Below are 17,791 nucleotides of genomic sequence, written 5' to 3' on the forward strand. Positions count from 1 at the left end.
ACCGGGGCTGCAAACTAATTTTAAAACGCGTTATCTCCAAAACAAGCTTTGATATTTGGTCTGTGGTTTTATAAAGCCGCCAGACTCGAGAGGGGAAGCTAGGGGAAGAGAGGGAAGGGGGGGGGGGGGGTGGGTTTAAGGGAAGTGAGAGGTGTGGAGGCCATGTTTCCAAGAATGTTGTAAAAATCATGTTTTTTAAAACTGTTATCTGAAATACAGAATCAATCCCTTACCCAATTTTCTTAAGGAGAGGTTTATGATGTAAGATTGTACAGCAAGTTGGTTAAAATCTGGGAATACCTTGTAGGATAAAATTAATATCCCAAATCTGTAGACTGCAGCCTTGGTCACTGTTAAATGCAATATAAGGCCACTATCCCCCATCTCAGTTCCAATTCACTCGTTTTAGTTCGAGCCCAAATTCATCACTGATTTGTTTAGGGGGGGGAGGAGTTTCATTTTATTTTTTTGTTGTTCAGAGCAAGATTTTAGCTTTGAACAACTGAACCAGCCCGGGTTTGATGTATGAAGATTTAAAAGAAATGTATCTAAAAAAAACTGTTAGAAAATTTAACATACACGGAATGGTTTAGGAAATCAAGATCGTATACAACTAAAAAAACTCCATAGCTTCATTTCAGAGATAGAATATTTTCTACTACCCGGGAGTTTCTCTAGCTTTGCCGTGATCAAGAGGTAACCTTTTGCCTTCTTACCGCGGTTGGAACCCTTAGTATTGATATATACCTACTGACTGACTTTCAACAACAACGCAAATTTTTGGTCTAAACTGTTCTGAAATTAGTGGTAGGCAACTTAACCCATAAAATGCATTATTTTTGAACATCTGAAGGAAGATATAACCTTATTTGCGGATAGAAATCAAGCTACGGCGATAAATATCGATTTTTTGAAGACGCGCAGAAACAATTTGAAAATAGCCTTACTTTTTTCAAGTTGCAATCCGTTTCCATCCCAACCATCTGCAGCCAAAGATGGTTGTAAACAGTTTCAGTGTTTTAATATAGCAATTTTTGATAAAAATGGACTATTATTTTTAGGTTTCCAGAGACACCAATATTACAATTTTAACTGTTCAAAAAAACTGGTAAAATCCGTGACATAGTCCTTTTAAAGTGTATAAATTTAATTCTCGGGTGTCACCGATGCTAATGGTTGAAACATATTTTTCTTTCTTATATTTCCTATTGTTTTGGTTTCTCTTCCCTTTTAATACTTCTTCACTCATTCCAGTGCCCCTCGCCAAATAAGACAGGCGAGAGGAGTGTCGACACGAAGGGTTAATTCTCAGACAATTCCAAGGCGTTGACGTACCTTTTTATACCAAAAGCTGATCACAAATTGTATTGAAACTTGAAGGTTGCATTGGGTAAGAGAAGGTAAGCGCGTTTGTGATGCTGTTTTATATTTGCCAAGCAAGCTTTCAGTTTCGATCGGCGTTCATATTCAATTTAATTTATAATTTGCTTGGTCTGTTCGACTATTTTTTTTTTTCTTACCACTGACTACTTACCTTTCTAGGTTCTTATTCGTGAAAATATTATAAAAAAATAATTGATGGTTGCGAACGAGGATATTTCTTAAAATGATTTCTTTCACGATTTGCGAATTAAGCGGAGCGATCGTGCGAACAAAAATCAGACTAGCGTCGACCACCTGCTTTTCTTTGTCTAGATTACAGCTTCCTGAAGAATAAGTAACTTTAGCATTTGCGGCGAATCAGCATAGCTGTATAATTTTATTTCGTTCTCTCCTCTTTTTTTTCTGCCTTTACACGGTATCCCTTTGCTTCTTAGTATATCCACCGTATTATTATTAACTCTTTCATGATCTGTCGTCTTCTCTTACTGAACTCGGTTTTGTGTGTTTCGCGGTTTTGTTTTGTCCCTTTGATTTTTGTCTAGTCCCAGACCCTTTTCACGGCACCGCACTCGATCCTCGGTGAAATTTTGTTATTCATCGCACTTACTGACAACACTTTTACTTCAAAGAAAGAAAGCTGTTACTTTTTCAGTTGCAGGTTTGAAAACGCAGAAAAACCTGTGTATAAACGGAATATTTTCAAAGCTTGCTTGATTAAGTGAACCGATTTATCTTTAATAATCGATATTTTACATTTAAAAACGGATAGTTACAATCACTTTAATCATCAGCTAAAGCTACACAAGATAATAAAAATGCTCATACTTTTTTATTGCTTAACAATCTAACACACTTGGAAGCATGGTTTAGAGTCATCTTTATTGGTGCATACAAATTTACATTTATTCCTCTTTAATTTGGAGCTCAAAAGCCACTGCCGCTCTGTCAGTTGGTGCCAGAGATATCCCAGTTGCTAACTGCTTTAAAACTGGTTCTGGTTATCATTGACTCTGTAACTGGATTGTACTATACCGTAAAATTCCGGTTATAAGCCCCCCCCCCCCGCTTATAAGCCCCCCCGGTTATAGGCCCATCAACCTGGAAATAAAAAAATACATCCGGTTATAATCCCCCCCGGATATAAGCCCCCCTCTACCGGATGACAGTACTGAACAGGGCTAAACGTTGCTTTTTTTTGTGCGTTTTTAACTTAAAAACGTATTTCGATCAACACTCCCGAGGCTCGTTTCGAAACGTTTTTTTCCTTCCACTTATAAGCCCTCCCGAATATAAGCCCCTCCGCTTATAAGCCCACCCAAAAACCCTTACGACGTTGTATAAGCCCAGGGCTTATAACCGGAATTCTACAGTACTTTGTATAAAATGTACATTTATATCAGTTGACTCTTATGCAATGAATATATATTTTCACTGTATTTTACCCGCTCATTAGGATTTAAAAACAATAAAGGTTAACAGTCTGCTCTTTGAAGCAACCAGGCCAATTAAACTTGATATTGTTATCTTTTCCTTTTCTATTTCACGGTGCTTCACCTTAGTTGGAAAAAAACTTTACCGAATGCGACCACCGTAAGCGAGTAAAGTTTCTTCTCTCACGCAAAAGTGGACTCAAAGGAGCTTTGACGCCGTATTCTATTTTAAAGGAAACCTCAAAATAAGAGTTCTCAACACGCACGGAAAAACGCTCAAAATAAATAATGGTGGGTTTGATTGACGAAGATCAAGAAGAATCATGAACGATAAACTCGAAAACATTTGCCAATTTTTTCAAGCTGCGTTCTCCATGAGATAGCTCCTTTGAAGTCCGATCATTTTTCCTCTCCAAGTGTAATTGTGGACCCGCCAACTAAATATAATGTAACAAGAGTAATTAACATTTAGGGTTACGATATTGGTCTCGTATATAGAACACAATATAATATATTAAAGTCTTTGGAAATAAAGAGGCATACTAAGCATTACGCAGCTATTCTCGACGCAAAATGTAATCTACCTACTGTAAGCATCTTTGCTATCTCTAGTAAAATGCCCATGGATAGAAAACTGAAATGTTCTATGTTGCATGAACGTTAACAAAATGGGGAACCATTTAAGGAGGCTCGCAACGGTTTCCGGCAATTTCTTGCTCTTAGACTTTGATGGGTCAGCACTTCAAATCTTTTTTTGCTACAGTAGTGATATCAAACAATTGTCCAATCATTGCTGAACAAGTTAAGCTTTTTCATGACGTCATTGGTTACCATAACAACAGTATAACCTGTTAAAACACCATTTATTTTTGTTTCAAGTAGTTTTAGCTCAAAAACGAACTTGGTGACCCCCATTTTTTATTATTGAATAATGATCAGCATAACAAAACACAACTCATGATTGCAAAGTTAAAAAAATTCCATGGGAGCGGTTTCAAAACCACCTTAAATTTTCAAAAAATTTAAGAAATTGCTGGAAACCGTTGTAAGCCTCCTTTAATATCAACAAGAGTTGATAAGTGTATAAAAATATGATCACGGTATTTTAACTCTTCCAGATTACGCAGCGCGATTTCCGCATAGTAACACGGCACAAACTCCGAGTAGAGAAATAATCAGCAAATCATACTCCAGGTAAGTAAAGAAGTTTATCTTTATCATTGTTTAATAGTATTCTCTTGTGCCATTGATCTTGCGCGTTCGCGGTTAGGCCGGTTTTCACTAGCGACGGAGTTGGAGTCGTAGTCGTAATCACAAGTTAGAAGCGCAGTACGATCTAGTGAAAATCAAACCGACGGAGTCGTAAGCAGAGTTTCGATTCCACATATGAGTCCGACGCTTATCAGTGATCCAGTGAAAACTAGATTTTTGGAGTCGAAGCAAAACGGAAGCACTCAGAATGCGTGAGAACTAGCACTGTGGTGGTTTGTTCTTCTGCTTCTGCTTGCGACTCCGTCAATCTAGTTTTCACTGGATCATAAGTCGTAAGCGTAATCGGAAGAAAATGGGAACGTTCTTATTCTACCGACTCCGATTCCGTCGAGCTTATGACTCCGCAAACGTCTTCGATTTTTGATTTTCACTGGTTCACTCTTAGTTCCGTATACTGCTCCGCTTAAAAAACAGCCTTAGTTTACAAAACTTAATTCAAGTCTTCCGTAAATAACTTGGATGGCATTTGCTTCCACTCTTCTCAACAGATCTGGCCGGTGTATGTATAAGTTTTAAATATTTTTTGTTTCATTTTATAGCCACATAAAATAAGCCAGGGCAGTAAGTACTTAATTCAACAACAATGTCCTTCTGAATTCATGGTCAAGATTTCAGTTTTTCCCACTGAGTTACCCTCGGTATAAATCAATGCAATGGCTTGAACTGCACGAACTGAACTAGGTTAGCTGACTTTGACTTTGACTTAGGCTCAATTACAAGCCGGTGTTTGGGAAATGAGCCCTCGCTCCTACCCGAAAAGGCCTCTCGTCGGGAGCGAAGACTGGACTCGAAAGAGCGGCGTAAATCGAGCCTATCTTTGACTCACCTTGAGATAAACTATACTGTTCTATAATATTTTCAACAGGCAGGTGCAATACAAGGTAATATACTGCTAAAAATATTGTTTATTCTCATATTTTTGGTATTGGGCTGTCTACTTACGCGCAGAAACACGCAACTATTCAGAGTCATTTCCATAGTACTTTATTATGCATGGAAGTCATATGGTCCTATGGAAATGGCTAATTAACCCCAAGGCACTCTCCTATTGATGAAGCAATGTCATGTTAACCGCTCCCTTAAGCGTAAACGTCATTTCTAGGTCTTTCGACGGTAAAACACCACGACTAAAGTTCAAATATCGCGTCCCGCCCTCCCTCCCTTAGCGATCAGTGTGTTCGGCGCATGAACTTCTTGCGGCGCGTTAATTTTGTCTTCGGGCGTGCTTACCTTGTTTTTGTATCTTCGCGTTTTGTTTATTACACGTTTGCTTTTGACCGCGTTCTTTCCCAAGACGCCCGAAGAAAAATTTCCCTCTCCGCCTGTGACAAGCGTTGCCTATCGCTTTACCGGAGTGTCGCTCTCCATATCTTGGCCATATATCAATAAATGCAGAAATAATATAGTACTGTTGTAAACTGTCCTCGGTATATATTATACCGATAATAAAAACGCTACCCAAGCAAAAAACAAATCAATCTCTGCAATCTGAATAGTATGATGCGATTTTGATTGCATTCTCAAATAAGGTTACAGTTTTAGCTACTTTTTATTTCGGTAAGGTTCCTGGAGCAATAAATGAAAGCAACTAGCCCTCAGTTCACCCGTCTTTTTCCTTGTACTGCCAGAAGTACATGATACATAGATTATGTACTTCTGGTACTGCGTATTGTAGCCTAAATTTCAGAAATCTTGCTCTGGTCGCGCTCTTCTCGGGAGCGCGTGGCCAGAGCACGATTTCTGAAATTCAGGCTATGTGTAAATACCAATTAAACGCCGATGGCAATACTTGAAAATAAATTAAATAAAATGTTATTTTTATTTTGAATTAAAACAATTTTTCTTTTACATTCATTGTGTTCATAGTTGGAACTTTCGTAGCCTGCGAGTACGCTACTGTAGGCTTACGTTTGGAAAAACACATGCGATGACAAAGCCACAAAAATGGCAAGCAAGCGAGGTCACTTTCTTGCTGGCTCCCAGTCGGCTTGCTTCGCTTTCCAACACGTTCTCGCGGCTTCGCTACTTACGCGACGGAGCCTGCTCAGACGCGCAAGTAGAAGACGCGTCTGAGCCTGCTATGGAACTTACGTTATAGGTTTTAGGCCCGGGGTTTTAGATAGTTACAGATACTTAACCAGCGAGCAAAAACGCAAGAAAATGGAGTGCAAGCTTTAAACATTTTTACTGCTTGTTAGTTTGTCTGCCACGGCCCACGTAAATTTAGTTTATAAATCCTCCAGAATAAAATCTGCGCCTTTTGAAGGAGGCACTCCCTATTATGTCGCCCACTTGTCCGACACCCAAAAACGCTTGTGTAGTTTGTAGTGTCCATAAAAACTTAGCCTGCAAGCAGTCTCTCTTTCTCTTTTGCTTTAAGGTGGTTCAACTTAATTGCATTGCGCATCTTTGCTGCGCGTACTATTCTTCGCGTCACTCGGCAGGGAAATAAATGGTCGTTTTCTTCTAAACAAGCAAGGTGACCCCATTTTTTAATGCATTAATTTAAATAATAAAGTATTATTTCGTTTGTCTCACGACGTAGTCACGTGTGATGGAGATCGCAACGTTTCGACTGCATACTGCTAGTCTTCATCAGGCGATAAGTCGCATAACTCCGATAAGGTCGACTGGTTGTGCGTTAGCTTATAAAGCACACGGCTGCGCTGTGATTGGTTGGTTTTCAACAGCTCTGATTGGTGCATTTCGATCCTCAGTGTTCTGCATGCTGGTGTACTGTCCGCAGTCGTACAGTTCTCCTGTTGTTGTGTTTTGATCGTGGGCATCCATGCTTAAGGAATTTCAATCAGTCCACTGTCCCTGTTGATATTATTAGGGTGAAGTCTTATGTGAATCGCCTCTTTGACCCGGCGTGTGTAAGCCTGGATGCCCACGATCAAAAAACACAACAACAGGAGAACTGTACGACTGCGGACCGCCGAGGGAGCAACAGTACACCAGCATGCAGAACACTGAGGATCGAAATGCACCAATCAAAGCTGTTGAAAACCAACCAATCACAGCGCAGCCGTGTGCTTTATAAGCTAACGCACAACCAGTCGACCTTATCGCGGCTGTGATGAAGACTAGCAGTATGCAGTCGAAACGTTGCGATCTCCATCACACGTGACTACGTCGATCGTGAGACAAACGAAATAATACTTTATTATTGTACTCTACCACGATGAATAACCACAACATTTTTTATGACATTAATTTAAATGTCGTGCGGTTCAAACTACATTATAACGCAATTTAAAGAAAAGTTTAAAATCCTACTTTGAGATATTTTTATTTGAATACTGTGCTTATGTGCACACGCAGCAAAATCTTTAATTTTTTCGTATTCTTATAATTAGGTCATGTGCAATTAGAAAAGTTTATAATATAAGATCAAAGTCTATTTTGTTGATCTGCATTAATATTTTCATGCAAGAAATGATTTTTCCTAAAAATTATATTTCCCCATTTGGGTTACTAGGATTCCGAATATAAACCTCGTAGATCGTATCAGTATTTACTATGATGGCCATCCATTTTGCACGAAAACTAGCATAGTGACCCCCCAATTTTTATTAACTCGGAAAAGAGTTGTAGTGGGCGAAGTGAATTCACTCCTTCACTCCATCACTCCTTCACTCGTTTCCTGTTAGACATATGCACGCAATGCGTGCAAGTGTTTTAAGGCCTCTAGAGAATTAGACCTTTTCTCTGATACCTACATTTCTTGTTAAATTACATAAAATTAACATGCTTAATCACCAACCGAAATATTGTATTAATGTCAGTTTTCTTGAAATAATATTATGATATTTATTCAGCTATAAGCCGACATAGGCTTTTATAGATTGTGCTCCTAAAAGTGGCATATTATGCTACTAGCAGTGCTCAAAATTTTTCCAAATTATGCAAAAATTATGCCAGAATTCCCAAATTATGCTTCTGATTTCCGAAATTATGCTCACAAAATGACGTAGATTCTATACATAGAGGTGCGCAATAACGACACCAAATTATGATGTTTTTTAAATAAACTGTTGTTGTAAATTTATTTGTGTTTATGGCAGTTTATCACGGCCCATGGTCAGCTGTCCAAATTAGCTGCTCGCATCTCTAAACCGTTTGTAAAATGCCTCCAACGACTTAACAATCACAATTGTATAGCTAAAACACGCATTGCAAGAACAAACTACCTAAATTTCATTTATTTCTGTAGAAAGTACACCATATTTACTACATTTTATGAATTTATGCTCCAAAAAGTTCTAAAAATTGCTAATTATGCCGTGGCAGTGCTCGTTTCACAAATTATGCTTTTTAGCTCCAATTATGCCAAAAATTATGCTAGCACAATCTATAAAAGCCTAAGCCGACACCGTAAACCTTTGGTTTTTTAGAACCAGTTAGAAAAAACTAACCCAAAACACTCAGCTAAAGATGAATTTATTTCAGTACGATTTGGTAACAAAAAAATCGCTCGACTTATAGCCAATGATATTATTATTATTATTATTATTATTATTATTATTATTATTATTATTATTATTATTATTATTATTATTATTATTCGTTACCTTCAAATAACAAAAAGGAAAAATAAAAAGAAGGAAATCAATTTGCAACAGATGGGAATTCTATCTCTTGGCCTTTCGGTCTGCTCTCGATCAGTATTTGATTATGGGTTTCTGATGACAATCAAAGTGAAGTAAACAGAAGTTTGGAAAGTATAACATCATTTGTATTAGCAAACCTTTATTTGTCAGTTTGTTGTTTTCGATTCTTGTTTCATAATAACTTTTCCGAGTTTTAGTTATTTTATTTTTAATGCTCATACCGTAATTGTAACCTGGAACAAGTTTTTGAAAATTTTAAATACTCTTTCTTTTGATGATCTCGAAAGCGAGCGAGCGCTATATATGAGCGGTGAAGCCATGTCCTTAGTGAGCTGTACATTTATGTAAATGGTATCATTAACAAGCTTCACGAAGTACATCTCTCATTGAAAGAAGTAAAATTCGATGTTCTGGGCATCGCACTGAGACCCACTTGTCAGTCTTGACGGACTCTGTATCTAATGAAGTGATACGGCTGCCGGAATTTGACTTCGTAAGAAAGGATAGACTGGGCTGTCATGGACGTGGAGTCCTAATTTATTTTCAAGAAAACCTAACTGTCCACCAAGACCTAACTTTGGAAGCATTTTGGATTTCAAAATTTAACAATGCGCTCTGAGGAATGTGGTGCTGATGGGTAACTTCAATGCAAACTTGTTATCTGCTATCTGCGGGTATCTGACATTGATCAACCAAGATTTACCCGAGTGTGGGAAGATCTTTTAATTTCGGAGAGCAAAGATCCCGCGCGGCCCGCGCGGCCGCGCTCGCTCGCGTTGCTCGTACCACGTGACCAGAACGCACTAAGAGTGGTGACAAAATGCACGACTGGCGAGCAAGGTCGATTTGTGCGCATTGGAAAACGTGCCGCAGCTTTTGCAAGGCCAGTTTAAAGCTGGAGAATTTGTAAGTAATTGCCATATTCTTCATTCTATAAACTTAAATCTTAAATAACAAGGGAAAGAGAAGGTAAGCCATAAGTTACTAAAAGGATGGAGAGAATAGGCTAGCGGAGTGTATTAAAATGGACAAAAGCTTTCCTGTGATTTAAGATTATTTTCCAAACCAACAAATGGTGTTGTAGTAATGCATTTACTGGTATTTACTAGTGCAGTTTCAAAAAGGAAAGAAGTATCGTCTATGTGTAGAACTTTTTATAGCTGCAGAACTGTTCAAAATTAAATTCGGTAAAAATATGGCCACGCATGTCGGCTGTAAAACAGCGCGATTCAGCACTTCGCGGAGTAGAGATTAAAAAATTCGAGTTTTGCTTATTCAGCATTTTTAAACGGTTTTAGTTGCGTCGCTTGTGAATGCAAAGGTATCACAGGCTGAAATAAATCGTCGGTTTTATAGATAATTCGTCGATTTTAAAATTATATTTCTCGCTGGTACGCGTTACAATATAAGCTTATCGTGAAGCTATATGTCAGCTTGCTATAGCTAGCTGTAGAGTTGAGCTTTTAGCAGAAGTAGTAGTTGTGTGTACAAGCTCACTTTGCTATTTGTGCGCGAATTGCGTTGATAAAAAAGGATTTTAGCGAGTTTTCTGGGACTGAACTTGCGTTGAGCAAGACTGAAATGCGACGTATGGTCCCTTAGGTTAAAACGGAAACAAAAGACATGGTCATGTGCTGTAAGCTTATATTTTTCTACAAGCAATACGGTTTTGAAACTAAAGACACTGAAACGAAGAAAAGTGTACCTTCGGTTATACGTACTGCTGCTCAGTCCTATGAACAGGACAGATGTTCTGGAGTTAGGTTGTTCTGTTCTGGAGTTATCAGTTTTGGGGATCCGATCGATGCTTATTAAATTCGTTAATATTTTTCTGAAGTTCAGTGGGCGAAAAAGCGGGCGAATGCTAGGCTAGTTAATAAATTATATACTCAATCTGTAAACACAGTCATCGTGGTGTAGCAAACGATGCACCCCATGTGTTTTCTAGTTTTTGCACAAGAGCTTTAACTAATATTTTGTACTGCACACATGTTAAGATTCTTGTTTTCTTTATTACATTTTACAAATTGATGGAATTTTCAGTTTAAAATGCTTGTCGCGTTTGTCGTTTTTGTTGGTACTTTAGCATATTAGTGTCAAGTTTTATTCAAGAAATTATACAAGTAGGATGAAGACTGCCTTGCCTTCTTCATGTCTTCATAGAGCATGTTTGTGGTAAGCAGATCTTACATTGAAGTTTGCAGTTGCCATAACTTGTGTACCATATTGTACTGTAGTAGCCAAGGTTTGTTCAATTTATAATTTCAAGTCAGGTGAACTTTCTGTTTCTCAGTTTGGTGAAGGTCCCCTGTTCTTTGATACACATTGGGCAATATGTACATATGAATCCTGCCGTTACACGATGAACATACACACCTGAGCATTGTGTGCATTTAGTGTCAACAGTTCTTAGTTTATAACAGTCGCAGACAACCACTTACCTGTTCCATATATGCATGTCGCTGTGAGAAGTGACAGTTTCTTTTCTGAGGGTCACTGATTACAATCCAGAAACTATTGTCTGTTCCTCTTGCTTTCACCCTCTTTCCACCACTTGATCAACTTTCGATTCCAGCTCAAAATATTTATTCAACACATGCACGTGATACAATATTGCCACAGCCATGTGATGTGGATCACTTGTTTAGGGCTTCAAATGAGAGTTTAAAGTGATTTGTAAACATGTACCGATATATATAAAAAAGTGCGATCCTGCATGAGATAGCCTTACAGGGAGAAAAAGGAGAAACATGTTTCATTTTTTAAAGAAGCGCAAACTTGTTTAATAGTCTGTATTGCGTAAGCTGTGTAATGTTGTTTATAATACTCCCATGTGTTCTGGTTGATTAAAAAATGTCTTGGATAAATAAATATAAGCAAGTCTTGGTCGCACAAAGAAAATTGAAGGTGTTTAATAGTCTGTGTTGTGCAAGCTATGTATTCTGTTTTTAATTAAGACTTCTATACATTTTATTTCCAGTTCGTCTAGTCAAAAATGTCTGGGATAATAAGTAAGTCTGAGTTACACAAAGAAACACGAAGGTGTTTAGTAGTCTGTATTGTGTAAGCTCTGTATGTTGTTTATAAAGACTCAGATGTGCCCAGTTTAGTGATATAATTGAATGCTTGTCTTCCCTTGTCATTTAATCAGACTTTAGCCAGAAGATTTGTGATTGGGCCACCTTACCTAAAAAAAGTTGATTTTATTTATGATGTAGAACCACACAACCCAAAGGATGCAAAGATTTTATTTTGAATTTGTTCCAAAATGTTAGAAAACATATAAACAATACTATGTTGCTGGATTTGTATTAATTCCGAGGCAATATCCATTGATTTAATAAAAAAATATTGATCTAAAATTCACTTTCATTTAACCAAGTATCTACATGTATGCAAAACTATAAACTACTGGTAAGCAACCATTATATGTTGTAAATTGCTTTACATAGTCACAGGAGTGCTCTAAGGCACATGCAAAGCATGCTCATTACTAGAAACTTGAATAACAGTCTTTAATTTTTTATCCCAAAATTTGTATTACAGACTAATAAGAAATAATATTATTAGGAAAACTACTCGGGGGACAGCGAACACAAGGAGATGAAATCTGAGACCTTGAGATTGAGTGATCGTAAAACAATACTATTAACGTGGATGTGCATCATACTCTACAAAGCAAGTAACTTAAATAAGACGAGCGAAAGGAGAGACTCCTTCTACTAAAAGGGAACACAATGTCAAATCATAGGAACACGCTGTTTTTACCTGTGATAAATTATGGCTGACAGCCAGCCAAGCAGAATTGAACTGACATTCTTGGTGTTTTATTTCAAGTAATCATCAGCTATGTGGGCAGGGGTCAACAATTTTATGCAGATACACAATCCTGTTTTGTAAGCACAAGTTTTGCAAGAGGGGGAGTCCCAATGAAATTGAAAGCTAAGTACAAACATGTACAATGTACGATAAAAAAGTTACTGTACTGCATTGTTTTTCACTTTCAATTCCCTGGTTGAAAGATTGATTTTGCTGCATGCATGGTCTGCTGGAGATGATAAATCCAATTAACATACCACAATCTTTGCTTGTGTTGCTTTTGACTTTTTTTTTGCAATTCTAATGAATGTGCTGTTTCCTGCAGCCGAGTAGAATACAAAAGGACACACAAAGATACATGTATGTGAACAGAGATTCTGTTGTCAATGATAATTCACTGTTTTTAAAAGAACTGCCAAACCTGATAATTGGCATGTTAGGTTGGTGCAGACTGCACGTACACATAACAGAAATTAAAAACATTTTAGGTTATGCATCATTGAAGGTTTGTTAAGATGCGAAAACTAATTATCCTCTTGCTTCTGCACATAAGCATCTATTTTATAAAGTCAAAGTTGATAAGGCAATAACACAAAGGAGCATCCATTGTAAATATCAACGCTAAAAGTACATGACGACGTTTCGGCGACGACATGTCACCATTATCAAATGCAAATTTTACATGGTACAGAACAATATTTATTGAAAAGAAAGTGTGAATTTAAATTACAATAAATGAGGCATGGAAAACAGTAAAATGTGCATAACTACAGTACCGCTCAAAAGTAAGTTACCACCTATCGTCTCGTTTCTCGCGAGATGAGTTTCTCGTCTCGCAATCTCGTCTCGCGAGAATCACCGAAGCGGAAATGTCTGGAATAAATTTCGGCAATTATCTTACTAGAAAACGATTAATCTCTCGCGAGAGTTTTCGCTGTTTTGTGAACTAAAGTTCGAAGTTTTTGCATGATTGGAAAGATTGCTGATTTGTTGCAACGATCGGTTTGTCTTTTTTCACTTGTAAGAAAAGTTCCATTTGAGATGAATGTGTGTGCTAGCGAACTCGAGAGAGCTTTTGATCGAAAGTCGTCGCTTTGCTGGTCTTTATTCTTTCTATCACAAATGCAAAAGTTGAATTCAAAAATTGAAAATCAAAAGCAAAGCACTTGCGTTACACTGCAACAACTTCACGGATTTGCATTAAATGTCGCGTGCTAGCTAGCACGAGAAGCTATTGAATCAAAACTTGTTGCGTCGCAAAGGAATTTATCTTATCAAAAATGTAAAACGTGAATGAAAGCACCATAAAAAAATCAGAGGTTAAGATGCCTGAAAAAGCACTACTCTCGCTTCAAACATGAGCCGAAAATAAAGAAAGCGAGATCTTTCTGCCGTCGAGGTTTTTCCATCTTAAGATCGTTATCTAAGCTGTATTGTGCCAGCAGACAGCCCTGTACGCATCACCTTGCCATTCAAAGATCAAAAATCGGCTGACTACGTACGTAGAGAACTGTGTGATTGTGAAATAACACCAGTCCGGCTTCACAAGCAAGAAAATCTCTGAAGATTTGAAGTTCACGGAAACAAAGCCCTCTCTAGTAAACCAACAAAGTGTAGTATATGAATTTAAATGTAATTCGTGCGATGCAAATTATATTGGCTACACGAGCCGCCATCTTCACCTGCGCATCGATGAACACAGATACTCCGTAATTGGTAAACACCTTCAAGAACAACACAATCAAAAGCCGATCGACCTTCACAGCCAATTTGCCATCCTAAAGAAATGCCGCGGAAAGTTTGAGTGCCTAATTTATGAGATGCTCCTAATTAGGAAAAAGAAACCATCCCTGAACACTCAAAAGGACTCCATTCCAGCGAAACTGTTTAGTACTTAGTTCTGCACATTTTTCTGTTTTCCACGCTTCATTTATCGTAATTTAGTTTCACACTTTCTTTTCTATAAATATTGTTCTGTACCATGTAAAATTTGCATTTGATAATGGTGACATGTCGTCGCCGAAACGTCATGTATTTTTAGCGTTGATATTTATTCTGAAATGTATTTCAAAATCTTCCGTTATCAGCATCCATTGTAATATATTTAATCATTTTACATTTATAAGTGAAGGAGAGGTTCTGGATTGTGAAACATGATTGCCATGGCTAATTCAACATGTAAAAAAAAGTTCGAAGTACATACATGTACATGTATTATCATAAAGAGTTTTATATATTGACATTCAATTTCAGAAAGGTTGAAGCAGATAATAAACATAAATTTAATAGCAAAGCGTGTGAGGGATGTTGAGGCTCAGACAAGATGATCAAAATGAGGCAGCTAAAACACTTCTCTGAAATGAAAACTTCCCCTATTCTCTTTGTTTCTCAAACACTAATGTTGACTGAGTCTCCTCACTGTCTGGTAAGGGTGTGAAAAATTAATACCCTGTATATAATCTATTTTTAGACCTTGCTCACTTTGCTATAGGTATACTTTTAAAATACCATGAAAGTGAAACTAGTTTGCTTAATCTCAAAGGAATTTGTAATAACAATAAACTTTTGTGGGCCAAAATCAATAACAATACTGTTTATTTAACCCCACAACCTAAGAATTAAAAGGGTTGTTTTCAAGCTGTTTTACATGTAAACCAAAGGATTTCATTCAATTGTTTCATGCAATTGTATTAGGACAAAGGGAATTTTCCCATATTTGAAATGTTTTGTGTTTGTGGTATAGTGAATTTGTGTTACTTACGTTAGACAAAGTGACACAGGAAATTTTAAAATTTAGACAAAGTGACAGGGGCCTCTAGTCAAATAAATTCCTATATCACCTGGATGGGTGGATTATTCCTAGTGAGGTCAAGGTAACCAAAGCATACTATGAGAGTTCGTATGGATGTTCTATAAGAGCTGCAGTATGGATTTCAAATCCATACAAGCTCCTATAGTACACTTTGGTTACCTTTGGTGAGGTTGTGTTTTGTTGAAGAAAAGTTGTCCATTTACTTGCAGTTGTCAAATTTAGATGTGATGTAAAAAAATAATCTTGTTTACATTATCCATCTTTTCCTTGTTGTTCATTGATTGGATGTTTTGGGTTTAATTTATACTGATTTCCCAACTGCATTCAACTCTTGTTTTGTGAGCAATTTAACCTTGTTTAGTTTGCAGAAACATTTTGCTGTCATAGCTAGTTACCATGACAATTAAGCATTCTTTGTTGAACCTTTAATCTGTGGTTCAGGTCATGTGCCACTTTGTTAGGCCTGAACATGTGCTGCAAACTAAAGTGCAATGGTTGATGAAAAAGATATTGAGATTCCTTTTAAATTTCAAATGCAGCACAAGAAAATACTGCAATCACCAATAAGCTAAAAGGGCAGTTAAGTAAGTAATACTATGTGAGAATGTGTAGTCTGTAAGTACTATGTACATATTACAGGGGCTTCAGTTATCAGGGCATTCAGCAATGCTATCAGCTTTTAAAGACTCTGACTTTGTGTTGAAGTGCATTTGTAATTGGGGCATTACTTTTGAAATGCTGCAGTATTCAATTTTTACTTTAAGAAAGATTGACCTTATACTGTAGACAGTTATTCTTGTGGAAGTCACCCTGGATACCAGCAAAATGCACAGTCTGATTGCCCATGCAGGCGCTGTCTATTTAACAATAAGACAGCAAGCTCGAGGTCTCTATCGGCTGATAGTTGGTGAGGGGAGAATCCCCGAGTCAACTATCAAAAGTCGGTAGAAAAAGAAAGCAAGCCGTCTAATCGTTGTAGTATGACCCAGCCACCGATCTATTAAACATAAAATATAGCTAAAGTTAGTTATTTGAATGTTTTGTTGATAAAATTCCGCAAAAAAAACTGAGCACGTGCACCAAGAGCCATCTAATGACCGATAAAAGGCACCTGTGTAGCCAATCAGTTTTTGCGTTTGCCAATAGACGTCAGCTGGGTTATGCTAATTAACAATTAGACTGAAAGCTTGAAGTTTCTATCAGCTGATAGTTGGCAAGGGGCAAAGCTTCAAGCCAACTATCAAAGTCAGTAGAAACCGAGAGCAGTTCTTGAAAACAACTTGGGAGGTATTTTGTATTGATCAGTTTGTTTTCTCAAAACAATAATTGTTTTGACCGCTCCAAAATCACACATGACCCACCAGCAAAAATCAATTTGATCATGTAATGTATATGAAGTGATTCTTCAAAAACTCAATAAAGAAAATGCAAAAAAAAAATGTTGAATGAGTATCTTTATATCTGATAAAGACACGGCCAAACCAAATTTCTAGGCCAAAATAATCCCAAATCTAAATATTGTGCAAGAATGAGTTGATCTACTATATACATCAGAAGAATTTGAAGCTGTTCAATAAATTTGCAGTTCTGTTTTGTCATGATTGTTTTAAACTTGATAGAACATTGCTGCTCATTTATTAAACATTACTTATATGAAATGTGGATGTATAATTATGAAAGTGATAAATAATCATCCCAGTGAATTTCCAATATTAAGCAATCGGAATAAAGATGCCTGAAAAAAAATCAGGACTTCAACAGGATTGCATGATCCAGTTGTGATCCTGTTGAAGCCCAGAATTGCTTAAAGTTGGAAATTCACTGCAAAGATCATTTTTCACTTTAAAAAATCAGTTTGGCCAGACAACTGTCCAAAAATTATTAATCCCTGTGTGAACACTACTTTTTTCTTTGGTACATGTCAATGTACATGTACACTGTTTTCTTGAAAGTTTTTTGCATCATAAAGTTTTAAGGGCGGGACACACTAGGCGACAAGTCACTGCAACATGTCGTAGGGACAAGTTGCTGCAAAATGTTGCCTCTTGTGACATGGTGCATTTTTGCGACAATCTTTGTCGCTGCAACAGACTGTTGTCACTGCGATCAGTTGCACAAATTTAAACCAGTTTTATTCGTGCGAGTGACCGCAGCGACAAAATGAGTGAAAGCAGCGTTGTCCTGGTGGTCCACACTTCTGCAACAAGTCGCTGCGACAAAATATAACCTAAATATAAATTAACCAATGAGAGAACATCATGCATCTATTGTTGCGATTTTGAATTGGAAAACTAGTTCACATTCCTACTCTTCCAAATTCGCCACATGTGCATCAAGCAACCACCTTGTCGGAGCGACTTGTTTTGAAGCACTACACACGGAACGACTTGTCGCAAAATACCTGTCGCTGCGACTTGTCGCCTGGTGTGTCCCGACCTTTATGTCATAACATGTTATGTTAT

General features: G+C 37.4%; 1 long non-coding RNA gene and 1 pseudogene across 2 annotated transcripts in view; one reads left to right on the top strand and one right to left on the bottom strand.

Annotated features, from left to right (window-relative positions):
- Positions 1–17,791, bottom strand: part of LOC144656658 (uncharacterized) — a 523,850-nt gene that overhangs the window by 156,566 nt on the left and 349,493 nt on the right. The gene's annotated exons all lie outside the window — the stretch shown is intronic.
- LOC144656453 (uncharacterized) overlaps positions 1–17,791 on the top strand; it is a 37,888-nt pseudogene that overhangs the window by 6,643 nt on the left and 13,454 nt on the right. The window contains exon 2 of the transcript XR_013571304.1: positions 3,932–4,007. The product of XR_013571304.1 is annotated as an uncharacterized LOC144656453 (transcript). The remainder of the gene's footprint in view (positions 1–3,931; positions 4,008–17,791) is intronic.

The sequence above is a fragment of the Oculina patagonica genome, chromosome 6, assembly GCF_052425735.1.
Source record: "Oculina patagonica isolate OP01 chromosome 6, crgOcupat, whole genome shotgun sequence".
NCBI classification, from domain to species: domain Eukaryota; kingdom Metazoa; phylum Cnidaria; class Anthozoa; order Scleractinia; family Oculinidae; genus Oculina; species Oculina patagonica.